Source organism: Rutidosis leptorrhynchoides, chromosome 1 (genome assembly GCF_046630445.1).
Source record: "Rutidosis leptorrhynchoides isolate AG116_Rl617_1_P2 chromosome 1, CSIRO_AGI_Rlap_v1, whole genome shotgun sequence".
NCBI lineage: Eukaryota > Viridiplantae > Streptophyta > Magnoliopsida > Asterales > Asteraceae > Rutidosis > Rutidosis leptorrhynchoides.
In genome coordinates, this window is record NC_092333.1 from 188,725,088 (window position 1) to 188,742,050 (window position 16,963).

Consider the following 16,963-nt stretch of genomic DNA (forward strand, 5'->3'; position numbering starts at 1 on the left):
AAAAAAAAAAAAAAAATTTGTGTAAAAAAAAAAAAACGTTTTTTTTTTTTTTTTAAGAAAAAAAATTCGTTTTTTATAAAAAAAAAAAAAATTGTAAAAAAAAAAAAAAAACTTTTTTTTTTAAGAAAAAAAATTCGTTTTTAAAAAAAAAAATTTTAAAAAAAAAAAAAAAATTTTTAAAAAAAAATAATAAATAATAATATTTTTTTTTTTTTAAGTTTTATTACCTTTAGATTTTTAGATTATAGTCGCAACTTTTAGTTTTAAGTTTATTTTTGGCGTAGTTATTTTTTTTATTTCTAGATTTTTAGGCTTTGAATCCCTTAAGTGCTTATTCCTTAGACTAAGTTTTAGGTGCTTTAGAATTTTACGACGCCGTATTTCGCACTACTTTCTTATTTTTATTTTTCGACGCCTATTTTTCGACCTTTTTATTTTTCGACACTTTTCGACGCGCAATCTTTTTCTCTCTTATTTCTCGCCATTCTAGTTTTTAGGACTTAGAATTTTTTCTACTTCTTCTCTAAATTTCTTAAAATTACGAAAATTTATTTTAAGTGGTTAAATTGATAGACATCAAAATTTTCTGGTTCGTAGTAATAGTTGGATTTGTACGTGGACCGGGTTATTGGAGCCAAACAGTACTCAATTATATTGAGACCAAACGAATCCTGCCCCTCTGCTGCATCTTTTGGCTATTCGAAACGTGGGCAAAATCAGAAAAGTCTATTGATTGGATAACTTATTATAATTTTTCTTTCCTTTTAAAAACTAATAGGATATTCAGTGAATGCACCGAGCAAGACGTTCACCACCTTTTGTACGTTCACCACCTGTAACTCGATCAAGACATCGTTTAACAAATATAGCTGCCGTTGATTTTTCTTTAGACTCGTCATCAAGTCGACCGAGTACTTCAACTCAAATTTCCGATAATCCAGTTTTTGAAACCAATATCACAATTGAGAATCCGGAGAATACTCAGGGACAATTCCGAGACCCTGATCCATTAATTATTCCTCCGGAACCACCAATCATTCAAACAGAGATTGTTGAGGAAGAAACCATTAAATCAGAAACCTCTAGTGATTCAGATACAACACTTCCAATCATGGAAAATCTAGAACCTCTAAGTATGGAAGACCGAATGAGAGCTACACGCACGGGCCAAGGTCACGCCATTATTAAGCCAGAAGTTAATGCGCCAGATTATGAAATCAAAGGACAAATTCTACACATGGTAACTAACCAATGCCAATTCAGTGGTGCACCGAATGAAGATCCTAACGAACACCTTCGTACGTTTAAAAGAATTTGTACACTATTCAAAATCCGAGAAGTGGAAGATGAGCAGATCTATCTCATGTTGTTTCCCTGGACTTTAAAGGGAGAAGCCAAAGATTGGTTAGAATCGTTACCTGAAGGGGCGATTGACACATGGGATGTTTTAGTTGAAAAATTTCTTAAACAATTCTTTCCGGCATCCAAAGCCGTGAGACTTCAAGGAGAAATTGTTACGTTCGCGCAAAAGCCAAATGAAACATTATATGAGGCGTGGACAAGATTCGGAAGGATGTTGAGAGGATGTCCTCAACACGGATTAGATACTTTTCAAATAGTACAAATCTTCTATAAAGGCGTAGACATCGCCACACGAAAAGATATCGACACAGCAGCTGGTGGTTCTATTATGAAGAAAACCGCAACTGAAGCTTACAAAATTATTGATAACACTGCTTCCCACTCTCATGAGTGGCACCAAGAAAAAGATATCTTTCGATCATCTAAAGCGGCTAGAGCCGATTCTAGCCATGACTTTGATTCCGTTTCCGCAAAAATAGATGCTTTCGAAAGACGAATGGAAAAGATGAATAAAGATATTCACGCAATACGAATCAGTTGTGAGCTATGCGGTGGACCACACTTATTGAAAGATTGTCACATTGAACCAACATTGGAACAACGAGAGAATGTTTCCTATATGAACCAAAGGCCTGGAAATAATTATCAAAATAATTATCAACCGCCAAAGCTAAACTTCAATCGAAATCAAAACATTCTTTACAATCCAAAAGGACCCGAAAATAACTGGTATAACCAACAAGGTCCGAATAACCAACCAACTCAAAACAACACTTTCAATCAACAAAGACCTGGCTTATATAAACCACAACAACAAACCGAAGAGAAAAAGTCAAATATGGAAGACGTGGTATTCAAGCTAGTTGAATCTCAAACACAATTTATTGAAACTCAAACCCAAACGAACGAGAGATTTGATCAGTCATTAAGAACTCAACAAGCTTCCATTTTGAATCTAGAAAAACACGTAGGTACTCTTGCTAGCATGATGAGTGAGAGGGAACAAGGAAAGCTACCGAGTAATACTGAAGTAAATACTCGGAATGAGAATGTTAATATGGTTTCAACGAATTCTGAAAAACCAGCACCAGAAGATGGGAAGGTTTTAGATGAGAGTAACAATGAAGAAGTTACACCACCACCACCCGAGTATGTAAAGCCAGTGGTGGCACCATACAAACCACCCATCCCGTTTCTAAGAAAAGGAGTTGAGTATGAGCAAGTGATAGGTAATAAAGATTGTGATACCTCTGGAAAGAAGAAGAAGAAAAAGAATAAGAAAGTGCAAGAAACAAAAGCCGTAAATATAAACCCGGTGAAGACAGTTCCACCAAAACCTCCACCTAGGGTAGGTGATCCGGGTGAATTTATTGTTCCTTGTCTACTTAGTGATTGTGTCATGTATGATGCACTAGCAGATTTAGGTGCAAGTGTAAGTGTTATGCCTCTTTCCTTATATAAGAGATTAGGTGTAGGTAAGTTAAGTCCAACGGATATGAGTGTTCGACTCTTTGATCAAACCATTAAGCACCCAGTTGGAATTGCTGACAACCTACCCGTTCAAGTAGGCAATTTAACCTTTCTAGTCGAATTTATTGTCATTGACATAGAAGAGGACCCAAACGTTCCTCTAATTTTAGGTCGACCATTCTTTGCGTCCACCGGGGCGTTATTTGATGTAGGAAATGGAAGAATGACACTTAAAAGTGGTGACAAATCTATCACCTTTATGATTCGAAAGTCTAAATCTCCACCAACCAAGACCGTTGAACCAGAAAAAACGATTGGTAAGAACCATGTTGTTTTACCAACTTCAACGGTAGTGCTTAATAATAATAAAACGCCTAAGTGTGGGGAAAATGAAGTAAAACCTAATGATGACATGATAACAAAGAACCCCGTTGTTGATACGAAATTAAATGATCCCGTTATTAATAGTTCAATGAAGAAACTTTTTAAACGGGCTATCGATGCTAGAAGTAAGGGGAACTTTAAGTTATGTAACCGGTTAGTATCCAATCTTTCGCCTAAAGAAAAGGCGAAACTAGTTGAATTATGGGATTTCACAGAAGAAGCTAGGCAATGGCTTAAAGAAAAAGTCACAAATAGGCAAGTTGATTATGGACCAAGAGAAATTGACAATGAAGTTAATCACAATTTCAACACCCCAGCTACCTAAGTGTGGGGAGATTCAAGTGTTCTAAAAAGAAAATGCTATCTAGAGTTAGTTGTTCTGTTCTCGTGTAGTTCCGAGAATGGAATCTGATTGGTCTTTTCCGCTAGCAGACACTAAAGAACTAGTTTTCTCCCTCCATTCTGAATTTTTATTTTGTAGGTTTTTTATGAAATTAATATGCATTTTAATTTAAGTTTTTAAAAACAAAAATTTACTTTATTTCATTAAGTTTAAAAAAATGATTTCTAAAATTCGTCGTGAGTTGAAGACTAGGTCATTAAGCCGAAAGTGCTTTACCCGAGGGTGGGACGGCAAATTTTGTTATCATTATTTTTAATTTTATTGATCTAAAGCATGCAAAAAAAAAATATATTATAAATTTTTGAACGTGGGGTTATGTACCAAACTTCAAAAATATGTATATATATGTTTGTATTTTATGTTATGTACACAACAGGGTAAAACAGCGCACTTTCAAAGACTGTCATGAAGTTCAGCAAAAGCTACTGATTTTGACAAGACGAAAAAATCAAATGTGAAATAACAATATGTTTGCAAACTCGGTATTTTTAATCACTTTTCTACGCTAATCACCCTCATGAATTTATAATTGTAGTCTGATTTCATGCAAATGAGGGCATTGCATGATCTCAAGTGTGGGGAAGGGTTATAAATTCTCTCGGGTTTACACTTGGTTTATTTGCCAAATTTTGTAAAAATTTGAAAAAATTTTCAATTAAATGAACTCAAAATCATGTTTATACATATTTATGAACGATGAAAACTAGGTGATAATACCGAAATTATCGTTACCTCGAAAAGGACATAAATTGAGAAACACCCTAAAACGCTTGAATTCATTTAAAATGAAATAGAAGAAAATAAAAAGGCAAAGAAAGAAACTAAGTGTGGGAAGAATGTACCAAGTTATTCAATTTAAAACATATATCACATATTTTTGTACAAGATTATTGCAGGTACTTTTGCTTTGGACGATTTTAATCAGTTTTACCCGATTTACTGTAAGAAAGATGGATCTACACGATGAATCAATTCCATCATTAAAAGGAAGTAAAGTCTTCCGAAAAAGAAACGCGCTTCTTGATTTAGGTCATGAAGTTGTCGTCTAGACCAGCTGTAGGTTGACGAAAAATCTAGAAAAGTCATCTCTAAAATCAGCAGGAAATCCACGGACCTCAGCATCAAACAGGGTCGCCATGTGGTCAGATTTATCCTAACCATGAGAAGGATTTATCTCGTACAATGGGGAGGCACCGTGCAAATTAGCTTGATAAGACTAATGAATCAGATCCCCAGAAAAGGATAATCTTCTTAAAGATTAAAAATCAGCTTTTAAGACTGATAATACTCAATCCTAGAAATTGACCTTAAAGATTGAGAATTCAAACTCATGGAATTCGATGATATCTAAACTCGAGCATGAACGAGAAAATATTTTGATCAAAAATACAAACCGATTTGTTTTCTGAAAACCCATTTTCAATACGTTCATTACCATTGAACGTAAAATCCTAGGAATTCACCTGGAATTCATTAGGTCACCTGAACCAAATCGGGTGTCAACCGTAAGAACGGTGGTTGCATAGCATGGTCGGAGACAGGACCTTGTGCCAGACCGAAAAATCATAGGATGATCTTTACTATCGCTCCTACCAAGGATAGTTCTAGCATCCGACACGTTAAAAGACCATAATCAAATGCATGTCACGGGACATTGCCTTAACAGTTTCTTGTTCATCGCTTTCCTTTACAACCGGACGGTAGTTTACCAAAAGGTAATATACGGAACAAGTAAACTGGATGTGTGCTTTCCGATACCGGGATAGCAGTGGATTACACGAACCTAAAAGTTTTAAGCCAAAATATTGATCCACAAATATATTTTGCAACACCAAAGAATGGATTAAATCAGAAAACTTGTCTAGGATAAAATCTAGCTTGAATTTTCAAAAGATCAAATGTTTTCATAAAGATCCAATTTCCTTAAAGATCTAAATTTTTATAGTCATGTGGGACTGTAAACCGCCTTTCAAATGTGCACTTTGCTTTGGAAACCGAAAGTAAATCGGCTATTTGATTGCAAGTGTCGTTGACCTAAACCCGAGGCAACTGTGGATGACACACCCACCTTTAAACCACATCGTTACTATCATTGTTTATACCGCCATATCAAAATCACTAATGTATAAAGTGTGAAGAATAAAGAAGTGATTTGGGTGATGTATTATATTATTTCAAGACTGTATTGCTTGAGGACAAGCAACGCTCAAGTGTGGGGATATTGATAAGGCTAAAAAGGAACATATATTTCATAGCAAAATCCCCCAAGAAAGACAAGATTTTAGTTGCAATTGTTCCATTTTCGAGTAATATTTGTTTATTTTAAATAAGTGCGAAGACAAAAGGCGAAAACGAAGATTTGAAGACGCAAAGGTCCAAAAAGCTCAAAAGTACAAGATACAATCAAAAAGGTTCAAATTATTGATGAAGAACGTCTAAAAATGACAAGAGTACAAGTTACAAAACGCAAAGTACACAATATAAAATTGTACGAAAGGACGTTCGAAAATCCGGAACCGAGGCATGAACCAACTTTCAGCGCTCGACGCAACGGTGTAAAAATTACGAGTCAACTATGCACAAGAATAAAATATAATATTTAAATAATTCATAATAAGAATAATATTAAATAATAAAAAGTTGTTAATTGAGCATAGTTCAGGGGTCGTAAATGAAAATTCAATTTATAATTTCACCTATAAAAGGAACGATCTACGTAGCTAAGGAAGGAGACTTTCTCGATCATATTTTCGATCATTTTCTTACTTTTCTATATCAAATATCAATATCTATATTTATAATTCTCTATCATAATGTTAATGTAATCAGATATAACAATAATCTTAATTTTAATTTTAAATTATGATAATAATAAGATTTATGATAGAGATCGTTTGAGTGTGTAAGTCGAAATTCTGTCCGTGTAACGCTACGCTATTTTTAATCATTGTAAGTTATGTTCAACCTTTTTACATTAATGTCTCGTAGCTAAGTCGTTATTATGCTTATTTAAAATGAAGTACTCATGATGTTGGGCTAATTACTAAAATTGGGTTATTGAACTTTGGACCATAATTAAGGTTTGGGCAAAAGACCGACACTTGTGGAAATTGGATTATTGACTATTAATAGATGGGGGGTATTGTCTAATTGAGTGACAACTCATTGGAGTCTGTCGAACCTATCTTCAAATTAATTAACCTAATAATTAATAATGATTATGGTTGTCCTATTTAGTGATGTTCATATGGAATCTGTTATAATCATTTAATTAATCAATTGGGTTGGGTAATTGATTATTCATTCTGATCAAGTGGATGAATTAATATTCATAAACTAATTAAAATAGGGGTGGATTACATACAGTGATAACTGGTGTAATTGTTGACAGAAGTGATAACTGCGTCACAGTTTAAATCCTTAATCAGTTGGAATATTTGACTTCGGGTATAAGGGTAATTTGACGAGGATACTCGCACATTATATTTATGACCGATGGACTATTATGGACAAAAACCAGATAGATGTATCAAATAAACCAGGACAAAGGACAATTAACCCATGGTAATAAATTAAAATCAACACGTCAAACATCATGATTACGGAAGTTTAAATAAGCATAATTCTTTTATTATATTTCTCATCGTATCTTTATTTACTGTCATTTTATTACTCGCAATTTTATTTACTGTCATTTTATTTATTGTCATTATTTTACGCACTTTAATTATCGTCATTTATCTTTCCGCTTAAAATATAGAATCGACAAACCGGTCATTAAACGGTAAAACCCCCATTTTATAATAATACTACTACTTATTTATATATATATTTTTACAAATAAACTTAATAATATAGCGTTAACTTCACCAGCTCCCTGTGGAACGAACCGGACTTACTAAAAACTACACTACTCTACGATTAGGTACACTGCCTATAGTGTTGTAGCAAGGTTTAGGTATATCCCATCCGTAAATTAATAAAACTTGTGTCACATTTTGTAGTATTTTGTATTAAAAATAATACTATTTCGTACCCTCACGCTACAACATCAGCATAATAATAACTTAGCTACGAGACATTAATTTAAAAAGGTTGAACATAACTTACAATGATTAAAAATAGCGTAGAGTTACACGGACAGAATTTCGACTTACACACTTACAACATTCGCTAACATACCCTTATTATTATTAAATTAAAATTAAAGTTAAAATTAAAATTATATATATATGTATATTACGTTGAGAGATAGAGAAGAGAAAAAGATGTGTTTTTTCGTGCAGAATTCGATGGCTTTTATAGGCCCACATTTTACAGTACAGCTCCGCGAGTGCGGAGCTTTTGTTCTTCTTAACTCCGCGAGTGCGGAGGTCTTAAATACAGCTCACATTATGATCCAAAACGTGGGCGGCTTTTAATTAATATATATAATAATATATATAATTAATTATATATTATATTATATTCTTGTGCACAGTTGACTTGTAATTTTTGGTCCGTTGCGTCGCGCGTTGAGAGTTGACTTTGGTCCCGGTTCCGGATTTTCGAACGTCCTTGCGTATAATTTAATATCTTGTACTTTGCTTTTTGCGGCTCGTACTCTTGTAATTTTTAGACGTTCCTCATCAATAATTTGAACCTCTTTGATTGTACTTTGTACTTTTTAGCTTTTTGGTCGTTTGCGTCTTCAATTCATCGAATCTGCCTTTTGTCTTCACCTTTTATTATTTAAACGAATATCACTTGTAAATAGGACAATTGCAACTAAAAGCTTGTCTTTCTTGAGGGATAATGCTATGAAATATATGTTCGTTTTTAGCATTATCACTAATCATGGCAGCAACATCACAAAACATAATGATAGAAAACATTATATAAAGATAAAGGATAGAAGTACCAGTAGATTAAACGAGTTCTGAATACAAAAATGACAACTTCAAACTCCAGACCTCTCCTAATACAATCTTCGGCGTTCTTCTCCAGGTACTAGATTTCCCGCATGGAGTTGAAGACCTTGAAAGTATGACTAATATTGTATAAGAGAGAGAAAGAAGTGAATTGAAGTGTGTGTTGAAATGGATGACAAAGACCCTTTAAATAAGCTTGAATTTTGCCTGCAAACGGCTGGCAGGCCGTTTGGCAAGCCGTTCGTAGGGGCTGTTTGATCAGTTAGCCTGTTTGCCTTGGGCGTGTGGCAGGCTGTTTGCCATACTAGCAGGCCGATTGGCAAGCCGTTTGGCTTGCTGATTTGCTGGATCGTAACTTGATTTCTTGTCTTTCACCGTTTTTGCTCTAGAATCTTCGTTTTAGCTCCGATTTTCGTGATTATTTTTGCACCGTCTTCGTAATCACTTGATCTTCAATTTTAACCGACGAAGCGGGTATTTTGCCGATAAAGTTCGGAACTTTATTGTTTTTGGGTCTTAATACCGGGGCGAAAACGTGACTTTTTAACCGATATCAATGGGTCTTACACTCAACCCATAACTAAAACTTGAAATTGTAACTTACCACAACACCAAAACGTAGTTCGCAAGTGGATGCAACAAGATCCAAACTCCAAATGACTAGATCTAGCTTCTGCCTTGTTGAATCAAGCTTTCTCTCTCTAAAGATTTCTCTCTCTAGTTAGGAGTGTTTGAAAGGATAAGATTTGAGATAGAAATGAGATATAGATCTGATCTCAAGCTTTACATACATCCACATGTGAAAAGACCAAAGTGCCCTTCTTATCTTTACAAATTCACTGCAAAAATAGTGACCTGGCACAGGAACGCCGTTCCATGATAAGGAACGTCATTCCTCTTCAACGTAGCTATAGAACGTCGTTCCCCAATCGCCCTCAAAATGTTATGTTCGACTTTTTACACATTTCTTCATTAAACAACGTCGTTCCCTAATTATAGAACGCCGTTCCACCTTATGGAACGTTGTTCCTCCTATAGGATCGTCGTTTCTTATGTGTTTAAAATTTGGGTTGATATAAATACTAGCCCCTAAGTTCAAAAAAGATATTAACATTCCCAACATTAACAAAAATAAGCGGTGTCCCGTATCTTGAAACTTAGGCAAAAGTGAACCAGAAATAATGGTACTCTCTTTCTCAGTTAATTTTACCTTTTTGGGCAATGATGCTCTGAGTTTCCATTTTTGAACGCACAATTCTTTTATAAACTTAGCGTATGCGGGAATTTGTTTGATTGCATCAATTAGTGGGATATTGATTTATACTTGTTTAAATGTTTCCCACATATAGTCCAATTTTGGTCCTTTCTATCCATAGGAAAAATTAGTCAGAGATTCTAAAGTCTTGGGGAACGGAATGGTATTACTCTCCATATCAGTTTCCCCAACTTTCTCATTTTCTGGTTTATCGACATTGTTCCTGACCCAAAATCCACCAAAATCTGATTAGCATCATTATCCACATTATGTAAAATAGGACACTTACCTGGCCTATACTTGTTTTTTGCTTTTTTGGGTGCGTGTACCTGGTTATCACATGTCTTACTGCTTCTCAAGGTTCCTACCATGTTCACTTCATTACCATTATACTTTTCCTTGTGATTTGGATTTAGAACCGTATAACTCGGGAATGTACCAGGTTCCCTTAAGGCTTTTTCTTCCGCAACATTCCCAATTTCCTGTGCTAAAGCTCCAATGACTTATTTTGAAACTCCATTATCTTTCTCATCTCCGCAATAAATGACTCCATCTTAGCATTCAAACTTGAATGTTGACCCTCAGGTGGGTTATTTTGAGGTAAGTTTTAATTTTGATAATTGCGGTTTTGGTTTTGCATTTGGTATTGGTTGTTGTTTTGGAATTGGTTCGGGTATTGGTTTTGGTGGTTGCCTTGTGATTGAAAGTTGGTTTGTGACCTTTGTTGATTATTTGGATTTTGGTTTAGATATTGATTCGGTGCATTCAAAACATTTTTGTTACTCCATGTAAAATTTAAGTGATTTCTCCAACCCAGGTTATAGGTGTTGGAGAATGGGTCATACTTTCTTCCTTGCACTTCATTCACTAGATCTTTCATCCCTAGAGGTGACCCCTAGTTCAGGTTGTTAACCATGGGAAGCAACATCTTTATCTCATCTAATTCATTTTCTAAATTCCTAGTCAACCCTCCCAAGTTAGACACTTGGTTAACATGGGCAGAATTGTGAGATTTTCGTTCAACTGAAGCTTGGGTTTTTGAACCTTACTCAATTGCTTGATAATTACCCATTCATCTTCACTAATTCGAGTCATAAACACACCACCACTAGCCGTTGATAGGGAATTGTCTATTTTGTTAATCTAAACCATCAAAGAAAACTTTGACAAGCTCCCATTTCGATATTTCGTGGTGGGGACAAGATCTAAGTAACTTCTTAAGACATTCGTATGCTTCACGAAAAATTTCACCGGATAATTGCCTAAAAGATTTAATTTACATACACATATCCGAAGTTTTACTTATGGGGTAGATTTCCTCAAAGAATTGATTTTTCATCTCCGCCCAAGTAGTGATACTCCAGGCGAGTAAGGATAAAAACCAACGTTTCACTTTATCTTTTAAAGAATAAGGAAATAAGTGAAGGCGTACTTCTTCATCTGAGAACTCGTTTGAGTGATTTGTAGCACAAATCTCATTGAATTAGATAATATGTTCATACAGTTCTTCTAAACCTCGGTAGGTTGGAAAAATAGCGATCAATTGAGGGCGAACCTCAAATATCCGGTTGTTTCACGCATTCGGAGATGCCGGATAAACAATGGGTGAATGATTCCCGTACCCACCCCGATGGTAGTACGAGTCTACCCTATGTGTGTCTGCGTCTCCCATTGTTAATGTGACAATTGGGATTTCTATTTCTTCCGAAGAGTAAGAGTGTTCACTTGACTTCGGTGACTTTGTTTCCGATGGTATCTCCGGTGGTGCTTGTCCTTCTGGTGGTTGTTGAGCCATTGTTGAACCAGCAGAAGCCTTAGTAGCTTTTAGGTTTGCTTTAGAAGATTTCTCAGCTTCCGGTTTAAAGATTAATGGTGAATCTTCTCCCGAACTCCGAGTTCTTATAGACTGCCTGAAATTACAAACAGAAAACACCACGCGTAACACCGAACAAAACTAAATAAAAAGAAAACTATTTTTGGATTTTTTAGATTTTATGATTTTTTTTATTTTTCAAATTAAAAGAAAACAACTAAAAATAAGAGCCTGCAATTAAAGCGCACACCTCCCCGGCAGTGGCGCGTAAATTTCATGGGCGTCGAAGTACTAATAAAAATGACTTAATTACCTTAAACTAGTTAAGGTAACAAAGGTTCGTTCCACGGTAGTTTGTGGTCAAACGCAAGCAATTCTCAAGAATGGTTTTGATTATCTAGAGTACGATTACTAATTAAAACGATTCTACGCAAGACTTAAACTTATCAATTTAAGCAAAGAGCATGAACAAATAACTAAATACACAAAATTGTAACCAATGGATCAAAGACCTTTATCCCTTTAGAATTCCAATTAAGCATGCATTCATCAAACAAGTATTATGCTATCAAGTTTCGATCAAATCTCAAAGACAAGAATTCTTAAGCTCGCCAATTCAATTATCTTAGGTGTTAGGGTTAGGGTTTGTGTTAGAACCCCGAAATTGTATAGTGTTAATGTGAAACATGCTTAAATGAAGGTTCCTTAGAAGAGGGCTATATAAGGAACCTATGTAGTCCTAATTAGATAGCCATTGAATTGTAACTGAGTTCTAGAAGCTGTGGAATATAAATTTTGCCGATTCTCTCTCATACCGAGTCTCCTTCTTACTTACCGAATCTCACTCTAACTTGTCTCATCTTCCAATCTCAACATGATCTGACCTATCATTTGGTATCAGAGCTTCCAGGGAGTGATATTACATCACTAGATCAATCCAGAGATTGAAGATTACAGAATCTGTACACTCTCGGTGAAAGGACCCGTCCTAATCCATCCGGACGAAGTCCATATTGATTATAAACGATTCACAACAGTTGATTACATCGCGAGGTACTTGACCTCTATATGATACATTTTACAAACATTGCATTCGTTTTTGAAAAGACAATCTTACATTACATCGAAAGTTGACGGCAGGCATACTATTTCATAATATATGTAACTATAATTGACTTTAAATAATCTTGATTATCTCAACGACTCGAATGCAACGTCTTTTGAAATATGTCATGAATGACTCCAAGTAATATCTTTAAAATGAGCAATTACACAGCGGAAGATTTCTTTCGTACCTGAGAATAAACATGCTTTAAAGTGTCAACCAAAAGGTTGGTGAGTTCATTAGTTTAACATAAATAATCATTTCATAATTTTAATAGACCACAAGATTTCATATTTCCATTTCTCATAAACATACGTCCCATGCATAGAGACAAAAATATCATTCATATGGATTGAACACCTGGTAACCGACATTAACAATATGCATATAAGAATATCCCCATCATTCCGGGATCCTCCTTCGGACATGATATAAATTTCGAAGTACTAAAGCATCCGGTACTTTGGATGAGGCTTTTTGGGCCCGATAGATCTATCTTTAGGATTCGCGTCAATTAGGGTGTCTGTTCCCTAATTCTTAGATTACCAGACTAAAAAGGGGCATATTCAGTTTAATAATCCAACCACAGAATGTAGTTTTGATTACTTGTGTCTATTTCGTAAAACATTTATAAAAGCAGCGCATGTATTCTCAGTCCCAAAAATATATATTGCAAAAGCATTTAAAAAGGGAGCAAATGAAACTCACGCATATAAATATTGTAAAACAGTTAATAAAACATTGCATGTATTCTCAGCCCAAAAATGTAATGAGTAAAAGGGAGCAAATGAAACTCACCATACTGTATTTTGTAGTAAAAATATAGATGACAATATTAAACAATGCAGGGTTGGCCCCGGATTCACGAACCTATATCATGTATATATATTAACACACTATAATATAAATCCATTAAGTTTATATATGTTGTTATGTATCACGATTAATAATACATTATGATACTTATTTGATATTTACATAATGTTATATCTATAATTCTATAATATTAGTTAAAACATAATTTTATGTATTATTAGTATACTTTATGTATTAAATATATCTTTATATATATATATAAATCTTTTGTTTGGCAAAATTAATAATTGTAGTAATACAAGATTAAAGATAATAATAATAATAATAATAATAATAATAATAATAATAATAATAATAATAATAATAATAATAATAATAATAATAATAATAATAATAATAATAATAATAATGATCATAAAATACTACCTTCATTTAAAGGCTTTCCCAAAAAAATAATGTCCACGCCCAGGTTTGAAGCCAAGACCTCCTGCTTAACCGACCACACCCCTAACCAGCCTTCCGTTCTTTCATTTCTGATTAAAACCTAACCCATAATATATATCCAGTATCTATAGCTGTCTGATTCCTCTTCTTAATTTTCAAAAAAAAAATACCCCAGCCCAGGTTCGAACCCACGACTTCTCATTCACCCAACACCACGCTCAACCATTGCTCCATTCCAAACTTTTCAATTTTAATTTATCACTTAAACCTATATAATCCTTGTTTTCTGCTGTCTTCTTCTTCTACATGAATTCAAAAACCCAATTCATCTTTGAAACATCTATCATCATTCTTCATTTTCGTTAGTCTTGCAGATTCATCATTTTATTATCATCATACCCGTTGTTTATCAGGTATACAAACCTAGCACAACCATCGACCTCATGATCCAATTCTTGGCCCAATAGATAATTAAAGTTCAGCCCAACAATTACAAACAAGTACATGGCCCAGCTATAAAGGTCCGGTTCTGGTGGATGTTGAATTTAATGGAACGGCAACAACAAGAAATATATATATATATATATATATATATATATATGTGTGATGAATTGGATCTACGCGTTCCTTGGATACCCTTTAATAGTCACTAATAGCCTTTTCATTTCTTTAATCAATTACTTACTTTATTATCACATCAAAGAGTTGGATTCCTATACTTTATATATATATTGAGGTGCAGTTTGGATACAGCAACAATAAAATAGCTGTTAAGTATCTCGAACTTAATCAGTCAAGTTAATCAGCGACTTTACGACAGGAGTGGAAAAAAAAAATTATTTGTAGCAGTCGCCTTACTTGGATGGGTATTTGGTTCGTTTGAATATAAACCAAGAAGGAAGCAAGAGAAAGAAAAAGGAAAACAATTGAAACAGAAACGAAAAGTAGCAACCTTGATCAAGTAGCAGTCATCCTTCATGTCATCTTCCACACATCCTGATTGCTTGTTTAAACCGAAAACAGAAGAAAAACTGTGCAGTCACGATTTATAGGAAAAGAAAGAAAAAAAAATACAAGAGAGAGGTGAGAGGTAGGAATGGTGATCGGAGGTGGCGATGGATTTTGATGGTGGGTTCACGATGGGGTGATTGTGATAGCGGTTTGGGGGTTTCAATGATGAAGTTAATCATGGTTGTTCTTGGTGTGTTCGTTGTACAGCAAAATAGAAAGATGGTGATAATTTATTGGTTGCAAACCGAACTAAAACAGATTAGGAGTTGTATATTATGATTTTTTTTTGGTGTCAAAATCAAACAATAAATAGTAGGTTAGTAGAGGTGTTTGAGTGATGGGTGGTGTGTTTCTTGCGTCAAACAGCAAACAGGAATGGACTGCAGCTCGAGTAATACATGTGGTGGTTTTGTTCGAACAAAAAAATTGGGGGTTGAGTTTACAACCGAGACTGTATTTGTTGGGTTATATGATCATGTATATGTGTATGTTTTTAGGTAGTAAAAGAAGTAGTAGTGGTTCTTCAAATGTTAAAAGAAAAACGTATGTGTGGTGATGAAGATTTTTGGTGGCCTTGTATGTCGACGGTGTCTTTGATGGTTGAAGAGGTTCGATGGTGATTGAAAGTTCAAGTGTAGCCGGTGGTGGCTTGATGTCTTGCTAAGAAAAATAAACAGAAAATTTAAGAAGGAAAAGTGGATGATTTGGTTCCTCTATATCTATATGTTATATTTATGTACATATGTGAAGGTTGAGGAATGAACATAAGTCAGATGGATGAATTTGGTTGTTAAATGTAATATACACATCACATTCACACATAGTAAAAGACTTTGTCTTGATCCAATTCACTAGTACTAGTTGAAAATAGAAATATATATATTATATGTAGGTTAGTTTGATAGATGGTGAAATGAAAAGAACGTGCTTCATACAATAATTCACCTATTAGATATTTACTTAACAGGAAAGCCATCATTTACTATTTGATCGACATAATTTATTTAGGGTATTATTTCATACTCCGTTGAGAATCAGTGGTGGATCAAAAAGTCTTCAGAAAATTCCAAATTTTTAAATTTAAATATATTTATTTATTTTAGTCATTATGGTTTAAAATTTGGTTATTAATTATTAAATAAAAATTAAATCAACTATCCGCACTCGGTCCTGGATATAATATAAAAAGTGTTAAGATTTATTATTTAGCTTCTAAATATACTTTTAATAGGCCTATGATTCATATAACTCATTTTTGGATCATCGTTTATTTTAAAATCACATAAGTTCCTTTAGGTTCATATTAAACTTGTTTAATAACAAACGAGATGACAAACAAGTATTACGATCATTTAATTGTTATATTTAAAATCCTATATATATATATATATATATATATATATATATATATATATATATATATATATATATATATATATATATATATATATATACTTCATTCACATATATAGATATATAATTTTTATATATTACTTTATTTTACATAATTAATTAACTCATAGAATATTTTAAATTACATTTCCAGTTATTACTTTTATATATATATATATATATATATATATATATATATATATATATATACACATATCTATTTACAATAGTTGTTCGTGAATCGTCGGGAATGGTCGAAGGTCAATTGATTATATGAAATAGTTCAAAATTTTTGAGACTCAACCTAACAGACTTTGCTTATCGTGTCGAAATCATATAAAGATTAAGTTTAAATTTGGTCGGAAATTGCCGGGTCGTCACAGTACCTACCCGTTAAAGAAATTTTGTCCCGAAATTTGAGTGAGGTGGTTATGGCTAACCATAAAAATGTTTCCATGACAAATATGAGTTGATAAATGGTGTTTTATCATTATTGACTAATATAGATAAAACGATTCGATTAGGTAAAGCGTACGAATGAAGCTGTCACAACAGGTTGAGATCGAGATTTAACTTTTGACGTAGTCATGGTGGAAAT